Genomic DNA, 25230 nt, shown 5'->3' with positions numbered 1-25230 from the left:
TCTCATGCTTGTTTTTCCTTTCCTTTGTCTTTGCTTGGTGGAGGCCCTATTTACAATAAAAAGGGAGATACATTATCACAACTTTGCATCATATTACCATAGTTGAATTTGAAACATAAAAGAAGGATAGTCATTTACCTACTGGAGTGATCTTTCCAGCTTTGATATCACCAAGGTATTTGGAACAATTTCTTTTCCAATGACCCATGCCATTACAATAATGGCACTTATCAAGAGGACCCTTCTTGACTTTGGAGGTGCTAGCTTCACAAGACTTAGCTTTGGTGAATGTGGGAGCTTGCTTCTTGCCCTTTCTCCCATTCTTCTTGAACTTCCCCTTACTCTTTGTGCTTATGTTAAGCACATCCTTGGGAGGGTTCACATTTAATCCCATGTCCCTCTCGGCTTGCACAAGTAACTTGTGCAACTCCTCAAGAGACACATCCTTGTCTTGCATGTTGAAATTCACCCGGAATTGCACATATGCCTTGACTTTGGACAAGGAGTGTAGAATCCTATCTACGATGAGTTCTTTGGGGATCTCAACATTTTGAATTTTCAAGGTCTCGACAAGCTCCATGAGTTTGAGCACATGAGGGCTAACCTTTTGGCCCTCTTTGAAGTCGAGATCAAAGAATGCCGCGGCCGCCTCATATTGGACGATCCGCGGAGTTTGTGAAAACATGGTCACAAGTTTGGAGTAAATCTCATTAGCATTGCCCATTTTGAAGGCTCTCCTTTGGAGGTCCGCCTCCATCGCAAATATCAAGACATTTTTCATTGCGGCGGACTCCTTTTGGTAAGTCTCATAGGCTTCCCTAGTGGCCGCGGTGGACCTAGTGGAGGGTTCGGGTGGAGAGGCCTCGGTAAGGTAACGAAGCTTGTCGTCACCTTCGGCGGCTAATTTGAGTTGGGCATCCCATTCGGAGAAATTTGACCCATTCTTTTCAAGTTTACATCGATCCATAAAGGATCGGAGCCAAGACGAACTAGCGAGTGGTGTAGCATTAGGAGTTGGTGTTGATGTTGCCATTTGTTATGAAAAAGAAGTGGTCTACAAAACAAAATATAAGGAGTAAAACAATTGTCGTTTTAATAATACTTGTAAAAATGTATGATTTAAACAAGTTTTATGCATTTTTCTAGCGACCTCTACCCAACAAGATAAATGATTCCAAGACCCAAATTCATATCAATTTGGGCACGGTGTGGCCGATGAAACCCTCATCGATATAACTCGGTGGATTAACGTTTTAATCGATTCTACTTTTAGAACTCTTGGTCGATAACATTACATTAACATTTATCTATAGCCCAAAACACATTCAACAAGGGGAAGGTGTGGCCGATAAAACCCTTATCGAAAAACTTTTGTTGAGTTCAATCCAAATTTAGAATAAATGTGTCCATGATCCAAACCCACATTTATCACCCACTTCCCCTACGTAACAAGGTTTGTACCCCGGTGTGGCCGAGTGCACTCCCTCACGAAATAGGTTTTCATGGTTTCTACTCTTTGGTAAGGCTATGTCTCAATTAATTGTTTTAGCGAGAGGTCATGTCAAATTATTATCTATCACGTTTTAAGTGAACTAAAGCGGTGAACTACGATAATTATATTTGACACGGTCGATAAACTCGATAAGACAATGCATGTTTAGTTATGGCGATTTAGCGATGCATATGACATAAAATAAAATGCAAGCATAAAGATAAATAAATCCTAGTATGGCCTTTCCTAAAAAAGAAAAACTATTTAACTATTACATATTCGGAAACCAACTCCATTGGTCCCTTGAACTTCGGTTGTGGCACGCATCTCGAGATAACACCGTCTTTATGTATCGCCATTCTTGAAGAAATCCGTCTTTGGGAACTCCGGAATGAATAAAATTACATAATAAATTACATAATTTCCTATTATACATTTGTAACTAAAATAAAATAAATCTATTAAATTACAAAACGGTGATACGAGATCACAATAAAAAATTACAACCGAATCGATATTCCCATACATTTCGGGAAATACCAATTAAAATCTAAGGCCATACTAAGTAAAATTACATAATTCAAAAATTACATAAATTAAAATTATGACAATCATAAAGAAAATGCAGCATTATAATATGTATGAACATGCTCAATTTTATGCTAAATCGCCTTTTAATTAGCCAATATCGTATATTACTCGGTTTTTACGGATTTGCGTGATTTCAACATTTTATAATCACAAAAATTACATAAACTCACATTTATGCATAAGTTAATTACCCTAACCTCTTAGGACTCAAAATATAGTCTTCACTAATAATTTGACCATAATTAACCCATATCTTATAAAATTGTTCATAAATGGACCAAAAATTACAAAAATAAGCTATTAAACTTCAAATAAATTCAAAATTTGAAATTTAAATTCATGAACATTCTGGAAAAATTCCATGACCCTCATAATGTTCAAAATCTTAGGTTAAAAATTTCGAAATTTTTTCGGAAAAACAATGTTGCGGTTTATCGATTTTTTAATAAAATAATCATAAAAGCATGGAAAAATTATTTTCATTAACTTTTCAATTTTAGATCTGAAAAAGATAATAAAATGCAACATTACACGTTTTTCCTAAGTCATAGATTATGTTTTATTAATTTTCACTAATAATGTCACTATTTATGCTATTTTTCTTCAAAAATTCATAAATCATGCAAAAAGACTTCTTTATAGCCAATTATTTTACACACATCTTGTAAAATTGCATGTGACAACATATTAATTTTCTATGACCAGATTCGAAATTTAACTCATATTAACCTATTTTTCACTTAAATCCGAATTTAATAATGAAAAAATCATTTTTCGAGCATAACAAGTCCAAAAATTATGAAAATTTACAGGTTATCTCAAAATAATATATGTGACAACATATCCAAAAACCAAGTGAAAATTCGAAGTATAGCTAATTTTAGACCAAAAATGACATTTTTACTCATAAAATCATATTTAAATGCCATTATTGAAAATTATGAACAATAAAAATCCGAAAAATTAACCAAAATATCCTAAAACATTTTAGGACCAGAAATATTAACATGCATGTAATAATTTCGTGATATATCATAATAACACAAATTTTACAAGTTTTATTTATTATTCTTATAACTCGGAAAAACTTTTAACCAATTTGCATGCAAACAACCGTGGCTCTTGATACCAATTGAAGGATTTTTATTCTCTCTAAAATTGTATTTTGGATGATAGATAGAAAATGAATGAATAATACACTACACTTAGTATATTATTAGGTAAAATTATAGAAAAACAATGATGGTTTTTCTTCCCCAAAACCGTGTAAGAGGAGAGCTTTAGGGGAGCCAATGCATGGAAAAATTGTTCTTCACAATGAACAATAGGCTTGCATGGCTAGTGACTAGTGCAATCATCATGCCTTCCACTAATTACAATCAACATATAATTAGCTCAACAACCCTCTAATTTTCGGCCCACTTAATAATATGGATTCCATATTATTTTTGTCAATTGTCAATATGTCACATGTCATATGTGATATAAATTTGTTATGTATTTTTAACATATTAAAAATCAACGTATTAATAAAAATACGTCACATACAAAAATCGACTTAGTAATTTTATAATTACTTGTGCCAAAATATTTTACCATTTATAAATTACAACTGATTGTATTTATAACAATTTATTCAATTTAATTGTTACATTAAACAATTATTTCATCCGAGTAATGATACAATTCAATTACTCAGACCGTATCTTATTTAATCACATTTCAATATGATACGTAAATTTTACTTCCAAAATCGTCCGTCAATTTTCAAGTAATTTAATTAACTCGCAACATTATACGATTTATTAAATAATCAATTAAGAGTATTGCCCTTTAGGTATAACCTAGGGGGTCAACTGATCACCACCGTCACACGACAAAGAATGTCAAACTCTAGTCAGCCAATCATTACCGATATATGTTGACCAGTTGACAGTAACAATATTACTCCCCAATTGTATTCTATATAATGAGACTTAAACATGTGATCATCATGATCAACAGTTGTGATCGCATTATTGTCGGAGGACACATATTCCAACACTGGCTCCTCAGCATTCTCCGCTGTATTACCTGCACACTCATCTAAACGGGTTATATCAGCTAAGGGATCATTGGCTAACGATTCCCTCCAGTTATAATTAACAGCCCTGTCAACAATATCAATGGAATAACATGTATCATCATCAGCAGGTTCAGTAGCCTTACGAGCAAGACTGAACTCAATGGTGTCATCCCCTACCTCTAAGGTAATGATTCCGCGTTTGACATCTATTACAGCTCCAGCTATATGTAAAAATGGTCTACCTAAAATAATAGGTATCTGACTGTCCTCTGCAATGTCCAAAACAACGAAATTGACAGGAATAAAAAACTTACCAACTCGAACGGGTACATCCTCTAAGACTCCTAAAGGTCTCTGAGTCGATCTATTTGCCATCTGAAGGGTGATATCGGTTACCTTAAGTCTACCAATATTTAGCCTTTCACAAACAGAATATGGCATGACACTCACACTGGCCCCTAAATCACAAAGGGCCTTCCCAATTTCATGGTTACCTATAGTGCAGGGAATTGAAAAACTACCCGGGTCCTTTAATTTGGGTGGTATATTAATTTGCGAAAGAGCATTGCATTCTTCCACAAAAGCACCATAATCATTGAAATTTCTCTTACGATTCAAAATGTCTTTCATAAATTTAGCGTAAGAGGGTACCTGGGTAATTAGGTCAGTGAAAGGAATGGTCACCTCGAGATTCTTGACCATCTCCAAAAACTTAACAAACTTGCGCTCCAGCTTAGTATTCTTTAAACGCTCCGGATACGGGACTGCAACACTGACCGTAGGATCAGTAACCTTCGGCTTCCGTAAGTTTAAAACCTCCGTCAAATCATCAATAAGTGTAGAATCATTCAAACTAGTTGACGGATTTGCGTCTGCCGACCGAGACCTCGATCGACCATTGGGCTCGGTCGATCGACCAATCACACTGGGCGTGAATAGTTCCTGGACAGAGACTCCTTCGTCAGGAGCTTCAGTCGATCGACTGGTAGTATTGGTCGATCGACCACATATGCTGGGTATGAATAGTTTCTGGTCAGAAACTTTTTCATCTGACAACCCGGTCGATCGACTGCTGTTGTTGGTCGATCGACCGCTGGTACTGGCAATTGAGTTCGTTTTCGTACCAGAAATTAAATTTTGCTTTTCATCCTTTCCCGAGTCTTCTCTTGGCTTATCAGGACCATCATAAGAAAGGCCACTTCGGAGATTAATGGCATTTACGGTTTCAATTGGCCCCTCACATTTGCTTGAAGAATTGGCGACTTGCTTAGCCTCTAAATTCTCCAATTGCTTGACAAAATTATTTGTAGACTCAATCCCGGCTGCTTCTATTTTCGCGACTTGAACCAAAAGAGTTCGGATTGTCTCTCTCAATTCCTCGGTTTCATCTGAATTATGGACAGGAATTTCAACTCTTTCCTTGGAAGCTTCAGAGGACACGAGCTTCTCGAGACGGGCAGTAATAGAAGTTATGAGTGTCACAACGGCACTCATTTCATCACTTTGCTTTCGTGACTTTCCACGCAAACTTCCAAACTCGGCTCTATGGACTGCCATCTCCTCAATAGTGTTCCAACCTTTATTTTGACCGGTATTATTTTGGAACCTACCATTCGCAGCTACGTCCAGGATAACCTTGTAGTCATCATATAAAGCATTATAGAATAAGTTGCAAAGGTACCACTGCTGGAAACCGTGGTGGGGGACAACCCTAACCAAACTCTTGAAACGTCCCCATGCTTCACAAAAGCCCTCATCAGGTCCTTGCTGGAAATTTGTCATTTTACTTTTCAAGGCATCTGTCTTTGCAAGTGGGAAGTATTTTTTGTAGAAAGCTAATGCTAGAGATGTCCAATCTGTGACTCCATCTTCTACCCTATCAAGGTAGCGGTACCAATCTCTCGCCGAATCCTTCTAGGAGTATAAGAACATTATTCCCTTTACTTCATCCTGGGTCACCCCAGCCGGTACAGGTATGGAACATCAATAGTCTGTGAAAATTTCCATGTGCTTCAAAGGATCCTCGTCCGGTAGACCAGCAAACTGATTTCGCTCCACTAAACCAATATAAGAGGAACGAAATTCAAAGTGACCAGTAGTAGGGGTAGGTAATACGTGTCCCTTTGGAATATGCTGCTCTTTTGGCTGAAGATTGTCATATATCGTAGTCATGTTCGCAAAACTGAGAGTACTCAAGTCTTCCTCTCAAAAACCTGTCTTCTAACTGTGCAAAAGCAAAACTAGAAACAAGAGTAAGCAACGGCCTCAAGGAACCAAAGTTCCTTGAGACAAGAAAAATAAACTAAAAATAAAGCAAACAGAATTACACCGTCTCCCCGGCAAGGGCGCCAAAATTTGATACCGTCGTTTTGTATCAAAATTAAATTTATAATCCGAACTAAAACTATAGACAGTGATAGTAAGGGTCGAACCACAGAGAGACAAGATCAATTCTATTTGCTAATTTTTAATCTATAAAAGTAACAATTAAAAGGGGGTTTTGAATTTGTTTGATTCTAATGACTAAATGCTAAAATATGAAATTTCTCAACAAGATAAAAAGAAGATCAGGAACTTCGGTTCTCCATGGTTAAGGTCAGGTCAATAAAGTAGTAGAGGTCTTATAATACGGTCTCAGGAAATATGAGCAAGCCTTTCGATCAATGCTCAAAATTAATCTTACGGTCTTCTAATTCCCTAGAATTTCTCAAAGCTTTCGCTCAAGGGAAATTCCAAATCTAATGATAACTTAATTACTATTCTTTCAACCTAGTAAGATAGGTTTATCTAAAGGAAACAAGATCGATATAGAAGGAAATCATACTAATATAATTGACCCTAATTTACACCATGGCTCACCTCGTTCCCAATCAAGAAGATTAGCTATGCATGATTAAAATTATAACAATTGCAAAATTAAAAGCAAAGAATAAGCTTGACATGATTGGAATTGAAATTAAGACAAAAGATTAAAACTGAATTGCTGAAAATAAATTAGTAACAACAAGAATTAAATTGACAAGAAAATGAAAGAAGAAGGAAATCGCATTAAAGCTTACTTATTAATTGATGAACAAAGTAATAGAAATCAGAATCCGTCGTCGCACTTTCTTGTCTCCCAACTAGATCTAAAACTGAGTTCTTGAATAATGAAAAGCATACCCTAAATTATTGCTGCGTAACTCCTGATAAACGATGCCAAAAGTTAATTACAAATTGGGCTTTTAAAAGTCTAAAACATAAAACGGATCTCAGCTTCGCGGCCGGGTCGATCGACTAAATGGCATGGTCGATCGACCAGCCAATGCAGTACAGTAGCTTCTGCTGTAATTCCACGGTCGATCGACTAAAGAGGTTGGTCGATCGACCAACTGAGCTGTGCAGTGACCTCTTTTCCTCTTCAAATCAGCCACTTCACTCCAATGCACGCATCCCAAAGTGAGTGAGTACGAACTCCCTTCTTCCAAGCTTCCCTGAAGTTGCCTCCGGAGGACGATTTAGGCTTGATTCAGCTCACTTCCACTCATTCCTACAATAAATCATAGAAATCGCAAAGTAAACCATTTCGGGAGAAATAATAGCTTAAAGCTAACAAATACGCTTGGAAATACGTGCCAAAACTGCGAATAAAGTGTATAGAATATGCACGTATCACACGCATTCTGAGACGATCGAGTTCCGAGCTCCTAACTTCACAGTTTCCATAAAATGCCCCCGGGAACAGATAAAGGCTTGATTAAGCTTACTTCCGATCATTCCTGCAATAATGATATAGGAAATCCAAAGTAAACCGTTTCGGGAGAAATAATAGCTTAAAGCTAACAATTACGCATAGAAATACGTGCCAAAACCGCTAACAAAGTGTATAGAATATGCACGTATCAAATCTCCCCAAACCAAACCATGCTTGGCCCCAAGCAAGCACTAAGACTCAATCTAAACACCTATTGGAACGGATTTCTTTCTCAAAACAAGAACGTATTATCATGCCCAACCAATTTAATGCAACAAATAATATCAAAGTATTTTGTCAAGCGCAAACAAGTTGAACATGTTCAAGAATTTACCAAACTTTCGACGTTGCAAGACTCGTGTATATCGGACTTTCACGGATCGCTCATTCACTCAATTTAATAATAGGGTGAGAATTTAATTGTGCAAGATAGAAGAATGAATGAAACAAGTCTCTCACCTAACTACGACCCATAAAAACATGCCTGCAATCTAACATGAATAAAATCTCTACAACCGTACATATGCATTCCAACCATTTAATAACCATGACACATGCCGAGGCGATTTTGGAATTGTGAGGCTACAGGTAAGAAGGGGCTAAAATAAATTTGGATAAGAAGAGATAAAGCCGAGCAAGCAACTTCTAAAACCAAATTTCTGAACATTTCCCAACTTCATACTCGAGAGAAAAATCAAAACGGTGCTACTTGTAAGCACAATTCTCACAAACTCTAAAAAAAAATAATAACAGTTCCCCAAATAACATGAATAGCAACATGGGAATTAAAAATCACCATCCGAAAATCATTCTAATCATGTGATTTCCTCTTTTTTTTTTCTTTTCTTTCATTTTTTTTTCTTTTTTCTGCCTTTCTCTTTTTTTTTTTTTCAAAACTGATCTGGCAGTCGATCGACCAGGTGATGCAGTCGATCGACCACCCTCGTTTAAACTGAACAGCTCTGCCCAGTTCAGTTTCTTCTTCTCTTTTTTTTTCTTCTTCTTTTTTTTTCAATTCAAACTTTCCCTCGTTTCCCAACATATCACCAAAACTGATGCATTTCTCACACGAGACAATAAAGACCAAATCGCAAAATAATATTCCCGAATAACTACCTTTACTAGCTCGACTAGGGTGGCTAAATTTGGAATGTAGTTTATGGGACAAAAAGGCAAATTTGGCTTTTGTGGGGCTTATGGGTAAGATGAAATAAAGGGAACCTCTTCCACATGTGTCAGCAAACCGCAAAACCAAATGCATACAGGTATTAAGCAGATAAAATTCATGTTTATGCAAATTTATGTGACATGCCTTACGAGGAGTAACTACTCTCATTCCTACATGACACTGGTCATAAATGACACCAGTTTAAATAAGCTCTAACCTCAGAAATTTTAAGTAGTTTGCCAATATTGAGTCAAGTCTATTTGTTTAGTAAAATTCCAACAAAAACTCGTAGACTATGCAAGTGACATACTCAACGACATTACAAGTGCAAGGAAGGGCAATGAGACAATACGCAAAGCAATTTTATCATTGAAATCCATCCATTCCGACTCGACCTACATGCTAAAGTAAACATGATATTTTTAAATTTTTTAAAATTTTTCAATTTTTTTTTTTTAATAGTGAAAACAAATGCAAGCTGAAATGCAATAGACATATGCATATACCCTCCCCAAACCAAAACGCACAAGGCCCTCATTGTGCTCAGCAGCAAACTCAACAGCAGCAACAATAAAATTGGGAAGACTATAAACATCGACAGAAGAAATGGAAACTAATGAAAAAGAAACGGAAACTCACTAAAACGGTCTCCCCAAACCAGCCGTAAAAAAGGAGAGGCAGAAAACTACTACCGGTCGTCCTCTGGCTCATACTCTGAACCACTCGCCTCATCGGACCCTGAGTCGTCCTCGTCTTCCTTCTGAGCAGCAGCAGCAGGAGTAGACGTCGTATCAGGCGGAGGATATCCGCCCACCGGGGGAACAAAGAAGGACGGGTGAGTCCAGGGACCCCGTGGGACCATCCCTGTCCGAGCAAACTCCTCGTAAACCGGGTACATGGCACGAGCCATGTCCATCCTGTGCTAATCAAAACTCCTGCACAAGTCACCCAACACACGTGAAACCGCCCTTTGGTTCATGACCATAGGGATAACAATAGGTGTATGGGGACGAAAAGTAGCCGGGAAACCCGGCCCAGGAGTAGGAGTGGAGGAGGAAGGGACTCGTGAAGAGAAGGCGCGAGCTCCTCTCGAGGTGGAAGCAGTGGTGGTGCCCGCCCTAATAGGGAGCCTATAGCTAGGCAAGGGCGGGCGAGTCGTCCCCAAAACAGTAGTAAGGGGTAAAATGAGAGGGAGGCCAAGGATAGGGATGGGGTCGCAAATGAAAGAATCAATCTTCCACTGACCCCGAGTATCGACCCACTTCACAGACTTGACGTAGTCAAGGTCCATGAAGCGTGCATGAGGGTCGAGATGAGCCTCCTCTCGAGGGAAGACAAGAACCAGGCAGTGGGTTATACGAGTCACCAGCCCACCACAAACAATAGTGGCCAAAGAGGTACCCTCACTTATAGTGTTAAAGTGAGAGGCAGTCAAATACGCTATGTTATAAATACGGGCTACCCGACTCTCGATGTTCAGGTAGCCTGTCAAGATAGACAATTCAATTGTATTAATATTATTTGACTCTTTGCAGCCAAAGATGGTGTTTCCCATCAGCCGAAAGAAGTAACGAAAAGGGGGTAAGTGGACGGAAGTGCCCTTCCTCTTAGGGGCGTCCAGGTCGGAGATACACGACCACATTACCCTGTGCACATCAGAAGATTCCGAGGTGTTACCCTCGAAACAAAGACCCAAATAACCAGCAAACTCAGCTAATGTCAAGGAGTAGGTGACATTAAACAGCCGAAAAGAGATACAAGAGCTACTTTTATTAGCTTCAAAAGAAGCCAGGTCGAAAGCAAAAGAAGAGAAAAACTCAAGGGTTAAAGTATGGAAAGTGAACTCAGCCATGTCCACCAATCCTGACATCCCTGTCCCATTTAGCAGAGACACAACAGATTCAAGACACCCTAGTTTTTTTAATGTTGGCTTATAAATAAAACGGGTTGCTTGAATTTTCGTTTTTCGACCACAGTGCGGAATTTAGCTCTCTGAGTAGAGGTAGAGAAAATCACCTGCGGATAGCCAGGTAGACTATCCGTAGTTACCTCGACCATTAGCGGCGGAACCCGCGACTGTTTAGATGCTCCTTGACTGCTTGTCTGCCCGCGGTCTAATGCCTTCCCTTTCGTCATTTATGCTTCCTACAAAAATTAACAAACTCAACAACTAGCATACCACAATCTTGAATAATGAAAATTAACAAACCCTCAATTACAAACAGAAATCAAACATTAAATTAGGGTTTCGAAAATTTTGGGGAAAATGAAATGAGACTCCTCCTTGTTGTTGAGATGGCTCGAAATTCAAAGAAATAGGATAACAAATGCAATTAAAGCACAAATTCGAAAAGAAATTAGCCCTAAATCGATTTTCCCCAAATCGATTTTTTTCGAAACAAGGTGAAAATGCTCGGATTTAGGCATAAAAATTCAGCAAAAATCGAATTTAAAGGACGAAAAGAGGATTAGAAACATACCTTTGATGAGAACTTGAGGATTTGAGCAAGAAAAATCGAAATTAAAGGGTAGATTAGCAAGAAAATCGCGAAAAGGGGGAAGAACTAGGGTTTTTTTTCGATCTAATGAGTTATGATGAATGAATGAAAGAATGAATTAGAACTTCCCTTTTAGTTGCCCTCTGATTTCGCGCTGTGGTCGATCGACTATTAGACCCAGTCGATCGACCAGTGTTCCCCTTTAACAGCTCTCTGACTTTTTCTCTTCAGTCGATCGACTGATGCACTTGGTCGATCGACTACAAGTACTGGCAATTAAGCTCAATTACGTTAAAATTGCTTTTTCCAACTTCAATTTCCCGTCTTTCTCTCATCGACATCCAGCAAATCGCCCTGCGCACTTTGCATAAAATAATTACCTGCAAACATTCTCAAAGGCGCGCGTCTTTCCATAAAAAAAATTGCTAATTAAAATGAAATAAGCTAAAGCTCCTAATGCAAATTAATTAAATAAAACTGTAAAGTTCCTAATTACATAAAAATTACAAGCCGGGTTGCCTCCCGGTTAGCGCTGGTTTAAGAGGTCCCGCACGACCTTCTTACCTCAATTTGCAGCTTCTAAAAGTGGGTCAAAGTATAGTACTTCGACCTGCCCAACAAATTCGTCTGCACCATGATAGTGTTTCACGTATTGACCATTCACTTTGAATCGGTCTCCAGATGAGGTTTCCAATTCAACTGATCCAAATTTTGTAACTGCTGTGACCGTATAAGGGCCACTCCACCTGGATTTCAGCTTACCAGGCAATAAACGGATACGAGCATTAAAAAGGAGTACCTTATCACCGACATTGAACTCGCGCTTGATGATCCTCTTGTCATGCCATCGCTTCATTTTCTCCTTGTAGATCCTAGCATTATCATAGGCCAGCAGCCTAAATTCCTCTAACTCATTCAACTGCGTCATACGTTTCTCACGAGAGAGGTTAGGATCTAAATTCAAAGCACAAATAGCCCACCAAGATTTACGTTCTAATTCAACAGGCAAATGACATGTTTTACCATAGATCAATCGAAACGGTGATATCCCAATTGGCGTTTTAAACGCAGTCCTATAAGCCCACAAGACATCATCCAATTTAAGACTCCAATATTTCCGTGATTTAGAAACAACTTTAGCTAACATTTCTTTTAATTCTCGGTTAGAAATCTCAACTTGACCACTAGTTTGGGGATGATACCCCAAACCTCTACGATGTTGGACACCGAATTTAGTCAACATAGCACAAAGTTGTTTTTCTTTAAAATGCATACCTCCGTCGCTAATGACAACCCTAGGGACACCAAAACGAGGGAAGATTATCTTTTTAAACAGCTTAATCACGGCTTTTGCATCGCAATGAGGGGTAGCAACAGCTTCTACCCATTTGAACACATAATATATAGCTATGAGGATATATTTATTACCTTGACTGCTCGGAAAGGGTCCTTGATAATCAATGCCCCAGACATAAAAAATCTCAACCTCTAGAATGCCTACCTGTGGCATCTCATGTCTCTTTGAAATATTCCCCGATCTTTGACAAGCATCGCACTCAGCAACAAAATTTCGACTATCTGCATGCAAAGTTGGCCAATAGAAACAAGATTGGAGTACTTTGGCTACAGTCCAGGATGGACCATGGTGACCACCATCGGCAGAGGAGTGGCAAGCGTCTAGGATATCCTTGACCTCCCATTAAGGCACACATCTCCGGATAAGACCGTCTGCACATTCCTTGAAAACAAATGGATCATCCCAAAAGTATTATCTAGCATCATAAGCGAACCGCTTCTTCTGCTGCCATGAAAGCTTGGGCGGTATTTTACCTGTCACTGCAAAATTAGCAAAATCAGCAAACCACGGAGGTGGATAAGATCCCGAATTAGTAATAGCTAATAGACCCTCATCAGAAAAAGAATCATTAATGGGTAACGAATCCTCCCTTTTTGTCAGCTGCAGACGAGATAAATGGTCAGCCACCACAAGCTCTGCACCTTTCTTATCTTTGATCTCCAAATTAAACTCCTGCAAAAGGAGTATCCACCTCAAAAGCCTCGGCTTCGCATCCTTCTTAAGAAAGAGAGTCTTCAGAGCTGCATGGTCAGTATAAACAATAACCTTAGAACCCAACAAATAAGACCGAAATTTATCTAAGGCAAAAACTACAGCTAGAAACTCCTTCTCATTTGTGTAATAATTAACTTGAGCCTCATCCAAAGTTCGGCTCGCATAATATATGGCATTCAAAACTTTATTTTCCCGCTATCCTAAAACTGCACCAATCGCATAATCGCTGGCATCACACATAATCTCAAATGGGAGGTCCCAATTAGGTGGCTGAATGATTGGCGCAGAAACTAGAGCCTCATTTAACCTGTTAAAAGCTAAAAGGCACTCATCAGTAAACTCAAAAACAGCATCTTTAAGAAGCAATTGTGTAAGCGGTTTAGCAATTTTCGAAAAATCCTTAATGAACCGCCGATAAAAACCAGCATGGCCAAGGAAACTCCTCACTCCTTTAACATTCATAGGAGGAGGCAGTTGCTCAATCACCTGCACTTTTGCTTTATCAACATGTATGCCCTTATCAGAAATCAAATGTCCCAACACAACTCCCTCATTGACCATGAACTGACATTTTTCCCAGTTTAAAACAAGATTAACATCAATACAACGCTGCATGACTTTATCAAGGTTAGCTAAACAACGATCAAAGTCATTACGGTAAACTGAGAAGTCATCCATAAATACCTCCATAATATTTTCTATATAATCAGAAAAAATCCCCATCATGCACCTCTGAAAGGTAGCTGGGGCGTTACACAATCTGAAAGGCATTCTGCGGTATGCAAAAACACCCTGTGGACAGTTAAAAGTGGTCTTGCTCTGATCATCTGGATGAATAGGGATCTGAAAGAACCCTGAATATCCGTCTAAGAAACAGAAAAATTTATTAGAGGCTAGTCTTTCGGTCATTTGGTCAACAAAAGGGAGGGGGAAATGGTCTTTCTTTGTGGCGGCATTTAACTGTCTGTAGTCAATGCACATCCGCCAACCTGTTACAACTCGAGTTGGTATTAATTCATTTTTCTCATTTTGTACCACAGTGGTCCCTCCTTTCTTCGGGACTACTCGAATCGGCTAACCCACTTGGAGTTGCCAACTGTATAAATAATACCTGCATCGAGTAATTTCATCACCTCAGCCATGACAACCTCCTGCATCTTTGGGTTCAGCTTTCGCTAACCCTGTCTGTAGGGCTTGTGACCCTCCTCCAGCTCAATTCTGTGCATACAAATGTCAGGGCTGATGCCCTTAATATCATCTAAAGAGTAACCTAAAGCTTTCCTGTTTTTCATAAGTACACACATCAAAGCAGAAAGCTGGTTATCGTCAAGCTTAGCCCTAACAATAGCTGGGTATTGCTCGGTATCATCTAAAAAGACATACTTAAGATTAGGAGGAAGTGGCTTACGCTCTGGCACCTTTACCTCAACAGCATAGGCAAAATCAGCTTCAATGGTATAACAAGTGTTTACCAAATTCTCGTTGGCCATGCTTATGATCATCTCATCTTCTTCCTCTGTGAGCTCGTGGTCTTCCATTACCGCTTCCAAAACATCCACTCATCGATTCTCCGCCGTATTAATCGCACATTCACCTAAACAGTTAAATCGGCTAAGGGATCCTTGGCTAAGGATTCCCTCCATTCAATTAACACCATCAACAATATCAACCGAATAACACGTATCATCATCGCGGTTCGATCGCGGTGTGAGCAAGACCAACTCAATTGTGTCATCCCCTACCTCCAAGGTCAAGACTCCGCATTTGACATCTATCACACCCCACCGTATGTAAAAATGGTCTACCTAAGATAATAGGTATCTGACTATCCTCAGCAATGTCTAAAACGATGAAATCGACAGGAATAAAGAACTTACCCACTCGAACGGGTACATCTTCTAAAATTCCTAAGGGTCTCTGAATCGATCTATCTGCCATCTGAAGGGTCATATTGGTCACCATAAGGTTACCTATATTTAAGTTTTCGCACACAGAATATGGCATAACACTGACACCGGCCCCTAGATCACAAAGAGCTTTCCCAAATTCATGGATACCTATAGTACATGGAATTGAAAAACTACCCGGGTCTTTTAATTTAGGTGGTACGTTGCTTCGTGAAAGAACATTACACTCCTCCGTGAAAGCAATAGTACCAACATCATTAAAAAATTTCTTATGAGTCAAAATATCCTTCATAAACTTAGTGTAAGAAGGTACCTGGGTAATTAAGTCAGTGAAAGGAATGGTTACCTCAAGATTCTTGACGATCTCCAAAAACTTACCGAACTTATTCTCCAACTTTGTATTCTTTAAACGCTCCGGATACGGGACTGCAACACTTGTCTTAGGGTCGACAATTTTCGTTTTCCGAATGTTTAAAATATCCGTCAAATCGTCACTGGCTGAGGTATGTTGCAATTCAATTGACGGATTTTCGTTCAGCACCGGAGACCCAGTCGATCGACCATTGGGCTCGGTCGATCGACCAAATGCACTGGGTTCGAACAGTTTCTGGTCAGAAACTTTTTCGTCAGGAACTTTGGTCGATCGACTGATGTTGTTGGTCGATCGACCACTAGCGCTGGGTTCAAATAGTTCCTGGTCAGAAACTTTTTCGTCAGAGATTCTGGTCGATCGACTGATGTTGTTGGTCGATCGACCACCTCTTGTGCGATGAGAGTTCGTTTTCGCACCAGAATTTAAATCTGACTTTTCATCATTTTCCGAGTCTTTTCTTGGCTTATCAGGACCGTCATATGAGAGACCACTGCGGAGGTGAATTGCATTAAGTGTCTCGATAGGAACCTCACGATTGCTTGAAGAATTTGCAATTTGGTTAGCCGCTAAAATCTCCAACTGCTTCTCGAAATTCCTTGCAGATTCAATCCCAGCTTCTTCTATTTTCGTGACTTGAACCAAAAGAGCTCGGATTATTTCTCTCAATTCCGCGGTCTCATCTGAGTTATGAACATGAATTTCAATTTTCTTCTCGGAAGCTTTAGAAGTCTCAAGCTTTTCGAGCCGGCCAGTAATAAAAGCTATGAGTGTCGCAACGGCACTCATTTCATCACTTGGCTTTCGCGAATTTCCACGCGAACTCCCATATTCAGCTCTATGAACTGCCATCTCCTCAATAGTGTTCCAAACTTTATTAGACTCCACATTGTTTTGGAACCTACCATTTGCAGCCGTATCAAGGATGACTCTGTAGTCATCGTACAAGGCATTATAAAATTGGTTACAAAGGTACCACTGCTGAAAACCGTGGTGAGGAACAGATCGAACTAGTTTCTTGAAACGGACCCATGCTTCATGTAATTCCTCTTCGGGTCCTTGCTGGAAATTTGTGATTTGACTTCTCAAAGCATTGGTTTTCACAGGCGGATAATATCTTTTGTAGAAAGCCAAAGCTAGAGATGTCCAGTTTGTAACTCCAGCTGCTACCTTATCAAGGTAGCGGTACCACTCACGCGCAGAATCTTTCAAGGTGTATAGAAATAATGTCTCCTTTACTTCATCTTGGGTCACTCCAGCCGGTACAGATATGGAACAGCAATAATCCGTGAAGATCTCCATATGCTTCCCAGGATCTTCATCTGGTAATCCCCCAAATAGGTTCCGCTCCACTAAAGAGATGTGAGAGGGGCGGATGTCAAAAGTCCCCTGTGTAGGAACAGGGAGGCTAAATCCCTGAGGAATATCTTGTACCTTTGGCTGAGAATGATCATATATTGTTGGCATGATTGTAGCAAAATCGGGAGTACTCAAGTCTTCCTCTCAAAATCTTCTTCTAACTGTGCACAAGCAAAACTAGAAGGAAAAGATAAGCAACGGCCTCAAGGAACCAAAGTTCCTTGAGACAAGAAAAATAAACTAAAAATAAAGCAAACAAAATTACACCGTCTCCCCGGCAACGGCGCTAAAATTTGATACCGTCGTTTTGTATCAAAATTAAATTTATAAATCAAACTAAAACTATAGCTAGTGGTAGTAAGGGTCGAACCACAGAGAGACAAGATCAATTCCAGTTGCTATTTTTTAATCTATTGAAATAACAATTATTGGGGGGGGGGGGGGGGGGTTGGTTGGTTGATTCTAAACTAATAACCGGAACTTAAATGAAGTTTAAATTCGAAATTAAAAACCAGCTAGGAACTTCGGTTCACCATGGCCTAAGGGTCAGTCAAAAAAAGTCAAGGTATGTCCAATACAGTCTCAGGATGTCAAATAGGTCCTCTAAGTCCCTATTCAAATTAAGACTCTCGGTCTTTTTCCACCCTAGAAAGAAACTAACATGCTTTCGCTCCACTAGTCTTTCCAATTACTTGTAAGAAATTTAACTCCGCTAATCTCTCAATCTAGCAAAGGGGTAAAGTCTCACAAAGATTAATAAGACCGTGCACGGTTCAACCTAGACTTAATAAAATCAACTCATGACGCCATGGATTCCCTAATTCCTAGCATAGGAATTTAGCTACGCATGATTAAGAATATGACAATTGCAAAATTAAAGACATAGAATAAAATTGACATGATTGAATTGAAATTAAAACTAAAGGACTAGAAATTAATTGCTTAAATATAAATTGGTAGAAACTAGAATTAAAATAAACAAGAACAAGTGAAAATTGAAACTGAATTCAAGCTTACTAAAGGATTTGATGAATAAAACAATTGATTGAAAATCCGTAGTCTCTACTTCTTCGTTCCCAAAACTAGGTCTAAACTTCAGTTGGTGAATGATGAAAAGCATAACCTAAATTATTTGTTACCTCCTACTGATAAACGTTCTGCCCATAAGATAAATTACAAGTGGGCTTTAAAAAGATAAACGCGTAAAAGAAATCACAGCTTCGAGACCTGGTCGATCGACCAAGTGGCACGGTCGATCGACCACCCAGTACAGTGCGGGCTACACTGTCTCCTCTTCTGAACTCCACGGTCGATAGACTGGGGTCTCTGGTCAATAGAACAGACACGCTGCAGCAGATTCCAGCCTCCAACTTCATGCATGCATTCCGAGACGATAGAGTTCCGAGCTCCTAACTTCACAGTTTTCATAAAATGCCCCCGGGAAAAGATAAAGGCTTGATTCAGCTTACTTCCGATCATTCCTGCAATAATGACATAGGAAATCCAAAGTAAACCCTTTCGGGAGAATTAATAGCTTAAAGCTAACAATTACGCATAGAAATACGTGCCAAAACCGCTAACAAAGTGTATTGAATATGCACGTATCAGGGCTCTGTAGATACCTCATTTCTGCACCTCCCGCAAGCCACCCGGTGATGATTGGGCCGCATGTTTGGTACGCGGAACGATTTACGATAGTTCGTAAGTTTATCGTCAAGTGATAGCTCAAATACTTGTGTCTACCCCTTGGTTGTCATCTACGCGCCGATACGGTCGTTTTGACAGTAATTAGAGTTCATTTAGAGTCCGGGTCAAAAACCGCTTCATTTTCTAATAAACTGTTTAAAATGTCGAGTCGGAATGTCGTAGAATATTCCGGATATTTTTATTCCGAAAATCTTATTTTAAGGAATAAGGAAGTTGAGATCCACAGCAATTCCATAAAGGAAACGCGGAAATCTTTCTTCCGCGGGAGGAAACCTCTGAGGAAAGGACGCAACATCTGCTGCGCCTCTTCCAAGGATCGCAACAGCTGTTGTGCCTCTTCCCCAGCTCCTTTCTGCGTGTTTTCAGATTTTTTCCGTGATTTCTTTCCAAAGTTTGATTCATTTCATAACTCTCCATATTTTCTAGTATAAATAGGGACCTTCGTTCCACATATTTTTTACGCGAGTGCCCGCCCTTCTCTTCTCTGTTTGCATTCTAAGACCGTGCTCTAAGCTTTTGACGTCTACGTGCTTGATCAGTCGACCACGTAAGCTCAGATCATTGTGAGTACCAGTCACGTTGCATGACCGTCCAATTTGACCAACTACACATCAATTAATCAATCAATTTAATCTAAATCCTCTTACGAGGGCACTTTCGTCATATATTCGAGTCGAGCAATCACTAAAACGTTAACTTAGTTAATCTCATTTCGTCAAACATGTAAGTCTAAGGGTGTAAATCCAATCTTTTATTATTGTTTTTTATTTTTGTACCAATTGATGTAAGATTTACGTCAAAAGTATGCTTAAAACCGATTTCTAAAACCCTTTTATCAAACCGTTTTTCCGGATTGACAGTAGGCAAACGTTGAGAAGAAACGCAGCAACTGCTGCGCCTCTTCGAAGAGTCACAGCATCTGTTGTGCCTCTTCCAGAGGCTGCCGCAGTTCCTGCTTTTCTTCTTCTTCCTCGCTTCTCTGTAAATTCGTTCCTTTTCCTTTGTTTTCTTGTTTTCTTCTCTTTTCTTCGTGCATAATAATCTTTAATACATATTCATCATAAATATCACGCTTTAATTCCGACTTAAATCACTTATAATTGATATTTTTGGGTTTTCGTCATTAAATCAAACCCGGATTTTTAGAGACTCGATTCGTTCATATCAAGTTTCTGGAGTTCGCCTTTGTACATATTTTTACCGTTTATTTCCAATTTGTTTAACTCGTTTCCGTTTTCGTAAATAACCTAATTAATTTGTAATTGGTTTTAACCCGTCTATAATCAGTTTTAATCCGTTTTAAGTTGTATTTATCGCTTTCATGACAATTTATCATGTTAATAAAACGCTAAATCACTTTCACTTGAGTCAAATATCAACAATCAACCATTAAATACACCAACGAACATTAACAACACGCAGTTCTGACTTCACAGCCAGAACTCACCTCGGGAACAGACGCAGTGACCACTGCGCCTCTTCCAAGGGACGCAGCATTGCTGCGCCTGTTTAGGGGTGAATTCTGTCTCTGAACTTCCGTTCTTGCTTTGACCTAATTCATTAATTCACGTATTAATCGACTATTAGCTATAATATCACCTCTAATCTGTCCATATTTTCTAACCTACTTTGTTTTCCCTTATTTTTCTCAAATTATCCGTCTTATGTATATTTTTGACGTAAATCAATTAAATCGTTGTAATTTATTGTAATTTTAATTATCGCAATTTTATTTATTGTATTTTTTTATGTATGGTTTATTTACTTGTTCTTCACATGTAATTAATTCTAAACCCTACTTCGACATTAATGAGTACTAAATTACATGTCCGCCGACTTAGTATTAATTCACATGTTAGGATCAAAACGTTGGATGTTGCATTGCATGCATATAATCTACAACATATCAAATATGAATAATTTCCCTAATCATTAGTAGAGGCCGCTATCGAGGCGGGTGGGATTAGGTGCTCAGTAAAAGTACTTCCTAATACGTACCCTCACCCCTTACTCCAGATCTCTGTGAACATTCGTGTTCATTGGCATCCACGAGAGTCATTCTAGAGATAGAATGCTAAGGGTAACGAGTTCTTAGTGTTCATGTCATTACTTTGTGTCTTGACATGACACGAGGTATTCGAACGGTTCCAATTTCCCATAAAAATTGGTGGCGACTCCACAAAATGCAAACGCTTGTTTCCTAAGCGCCCCCGTGGGCCCCAATGTCCACACTCTCATATGTTGAAAGAGCTTGATTCTTCTATGAAAAAGCTTTGCTGATAAAAGCTATGGGATGACCTTCTTGTCTGAGTACAACCCCCATTCCAACTCCTGATGCATCTATCTCAACCACAAACTCCTTTGAAAAATCAGGTTATGCCAATAAAGGAGCTTGTGTCATGGCTGCCTTCAAGTTTTCAAATGCCACAGTAGCTTCCCCACCCCCCTTAAAAGCATTTTTTTTCAACAAACTGGTAAGAGGCTTACTCACTATTCCATACCATCTAACAAACTTCCTATAATAGCCTGTTAAGCCTAAAAATCCCCGTAGTTCCTTAATATTTTTAGGCACAGGCCACTCCACCATTGCCTGAATTTTAGCTGGATCAGTACTAATCCCTTTGTCAGAAATAATATGTCCAAGATATTCTATTTGTGGACTTCCAAATGAACACTTAGACAATTTGGCAAATAAGGTGTCTTGTCTCAAGATCCCAAAGGTGAGCCTGAGGTGCTGTTCATGTTAGATAGTATTCTTGCTATACATAAGAATATCATCAAAAAAAACTAGAATAAATTTACTCAAATAAGGCTTCAATATGGACTTCATCAAGTTTTGAAATGTAGATGGAGCATTGGTTAAACCAAAGGGCATTACCAGAAACTCATAGTGACCTTCATGAGTTCTAAAGGCAGTCTTGGAAATGTCACCTAGATCCATCCTAATCTGCCAATAGCCTGATCTGAGATCAATTTTAAAAAAGATAGCAGCCCCATGTAGTTCATCAAGCAATTCCTCAATAACAGGAATAGGAAATTTATCTTTAATTGTGCCCTTATTTTGCTCCCTATAATCCACACAAAGTCTCCAAGTACCATCTTTCTTATTAACCATCACAATTGGGGAAGAAAATGGGCTTTGACTAGGCCTTACCACTCCTTCCTCCAACATTTCTTGTACAATTTTTTCAATTGCATCTTTCTGAATTACAGGATATCTGTAAGGTCTAACATTGACTGGTGTCATTCCTTCTTTCAGATGAATTCTGTGGTCATGTGACCTATGTGGGGGTAAGGCAGTTGGTTCCTCAAAGATATCTCCAAACTCTTGAATCAGTGATTGAATACCAAGGTCACTAGTGGATGCTTCCATGGTGTTGCATTCCAACATAGGATAAGCCTTTACAGCTAACAATTGAGCTTTTGATGTATGCTGTTTTGACATGGTGTTCTGCATTTGTTTGCCAGACACCCAATGCAAAGTACCACCCTTAAAACCTCTCAACACATGCCTTCTACCCTGTACTGTAAACTCCATTTTAAGATTTTTGAAGTCCCAGAGAACTGGCCCCAAAGATTCAAGCCACTGAATTCCCAACACCATTTCACACCCTCCAAGTGGAACTAACTTGACATCAGTAGTAAACTCATGCCCTTGCAACTGCCATTTAAATCCTTGACACATGGATTTTGAGATAATAGTCTCCCCATTTGCCACTATCACCATAAATAGGCAGGTGCTCTTAACTGGACACCCAAATTTTTGAGCAGTTGAAGTGTCTAGAAAATTGTGAGTACTGCCAGAGTCAATAAGAATATGAATTGGGTTTCCTCTAATTTTACCAGTCACCCTCATAGTTTGATAATTGGCATTCCCATGTATAGCATTAAGGGAGATTAATGGTGGAATCTCCTCCTGCTGCCACTGCTGCCCTTGTAGTAGTTGGTCTGAAGTATCCCCTGAACTACTCCCAAACTCATAGTTATCTTCCCCTTCTTCTTCCAGGGTGAACACTTGGATGCTATGCAATTGTGACTTGCACTTATGGTTAGGAGTCCAAGCCTCATTACATGTGAAACACAAGTTTTTAGCTCGCCTATCCTACACCTCTTTCTCCCTCAATTCTGCGGACTTAATTTTCTGATGTGCATTTTTCCTGAAATTGCTGAACTGTGGTGTATATTGAGAGTTCCTTTGATTAAAGGTCTGTGATTGTGGTGCTTGAGGCATTGATTTTTGTTGAAAAGGAACAAAAGGTTTAGAGATGGGTTTCTCAAGGATTGGTTTAGAAAATTGATTTTTCTTGTGAATTGAAGCTAGGGTACTTTCTTGTAATTTGGCTAAAGAATATGTTTCTGCCAAGGATTGAGGTTTGAACATTCTTACAGTAATTTGAATGTCAGCATCAAGATCCTTGAGAAAGCAACTAATTGCCTGCTTTTCTGTTAGGTCTGTTCTATTAAGAATACTATCAAACTCATCCTGATAAGCTTCCACAAATCCTTTCTGTCTTAAAGTCATGATTTTAGCTGTAGGATCATCATAAGGTGATGTTCCAAACCTAAGCATCATAGCAGCCCTATAATCTGACCATGATGGCCAATCACCAATAGCCCTAGTTTTCATTAATGATTGATGCCACAATAAGGCTTTACCTTCTAAATGAATTCACACCATTTTGACTCTTAACATTTTCAGAAGTTGCATCTACTTCAAAGAACTGCTCTACTTTGTACAACCATTCCTGAATATCGTCCCCCCAAAATTTAGGAAATTCAATCTTAGAAAAACGAAAATTAGAATTAGGGTTAAGGTTTACTTGAGTACCTCCATTAAGAAATCCCCTGCAATTGTGATTCTGAGAATTTGCAGCCAATTGATTTAATTGTCGCAACATTTCCTCCATGCGAGCATTAGATTGCTCTAACCCCTGTCCTTGCAAATTTAATGCAGTTTGCCAATCAACCCGATCCTGTTGCTGTTTCTGCGTAATCACTCCTAAAGTTGCTCGAATGCTGACCATATCTTCTTGAACCTGCTTTAATTTGCCCTCCAATGATTGAAAGGAATCTTCAAGTTGATTGTTAGAACTACGCGTAACCTTGTTGTTCACCATTGTTGTACGGTTGAAGCTTTTGCCCAGGAAGGAAGTCTGATACCACTTGTAATGAATCTCCCAAACTGATATGAATTCCAGGAATAATCGAGGAAAACTGAGACAATAATAGGATTCTTATCATTTTCTTTTATTTTGTTTCTCTCTTTTCACGGTCAAATTCATGTTAGTTCTTCTCACTTCTCTCTCATATGTTACTCTGATGTTACACTACATTTTCATTTATTTTCTCATCCAAAGTCATCATATTTTCTGCAATTTAAGGTATTTTAATAACTTCTTTCTCCTCTTATTCTTCTTTTATACTTTTATTTAATGTTTAATCTTCGAATATTCTCATCAATATCTCTATTTTTGCTTTGTTCGGGATTTTTATGTGGTTTTTCCTCTATATATGCTTCCTTTTACTGCATTTTTTTTTACCGAATTTCGCAGTTCAATTGATTTTTATTCTGCTGTTAACTAATGATTAATGATATACTTATACTTCCTCAACTCTAGATTCTCTCCTAAACTCGACCTCAACCTCTCCGAGTCAACTCACCGAGTCTCCCAACTTGATTCTGAGTGCTCTCAATAGACACACACAGACTCGCTGATCTGATTCACCACCTCGAAGCGTTGCTTCTTTCTTATGCTTCTTCTTCTTATCATATTAATGGCGATGTTGCACAAGTATTTAAGTCCGCATCTTCTAGTTTTGACTCGAATTCAGGTAATTGTATGAATTATTGTGTAAATTAGTTTTTTTATGCTTTGATTTCGTAATTGTTCGACTCGAATGTGTTTGTCAATCACAAATTTTCTATCTAGAACTGATTCATCTTAGCTTCAAGTTGCCTTTCAAATTCATCCACTAATGATACATCTTATCTCAGTTCAAGATCTGCTTAGTTTTCTCTTGCTAGTGTGTACAATTTTTCGAATCAATTTATTGTCGAAACCCTAACTTCATCATGTTTGTGAAGAAGATGAACTTATTGATCACCATTGATGTAAACCTAGAAATATCTAGTGAGTAATACACCAAAAGTAAATAGAATGTGGTTGTTATTATTCTGTTGTAATAATTACATTATGAGTTTGGTTGAGTATATATACACAATTCTGTTATTACTCTAACTACTTCACTAACTATAGTTAAGCAATACT

The 25230-nt window shown here is 38.7% G+C and overlaps 1 non-coding gene across 1 annotated transcript; it reads left to right on the top strand.

Moving 5' to 3' along the window:
* Positions 1–5838: 5838 nt before the first annotated feature.
* Positions 5839–5947, top strand: LOC141625558 (small nucleolar RNA R71). The gene has a single exon (XR_012535330.1). It is a non-coding gene; the product is annotated as a small nucleolar RNA R71 (small nucleolar RNA).
* The last annotated feature ends 19283 nt before the right edge of the window (positions 5948–25230 follow it).

This window comes from Silene latifolia, chromosome X (assembly GCF_048544455.1).
Source record: "Silene latifolia isolate original U9 population chromosome X, ASM4854445v1, whole genome shotgun sequence".
Taxonomy (NCBI): domain Eukaryota; kingdom Viridiplantae; phylum Streptophyta; class Magnoliopsida; order Caryophyllales; family Caryophyllaceae; genus Silene; species Silene latifolia.
The sequence above is the reverse complement of the archived record's forward strand: the minus strand, read 5'-3'. Positions and strand labels throughout refer to the sequence as shown.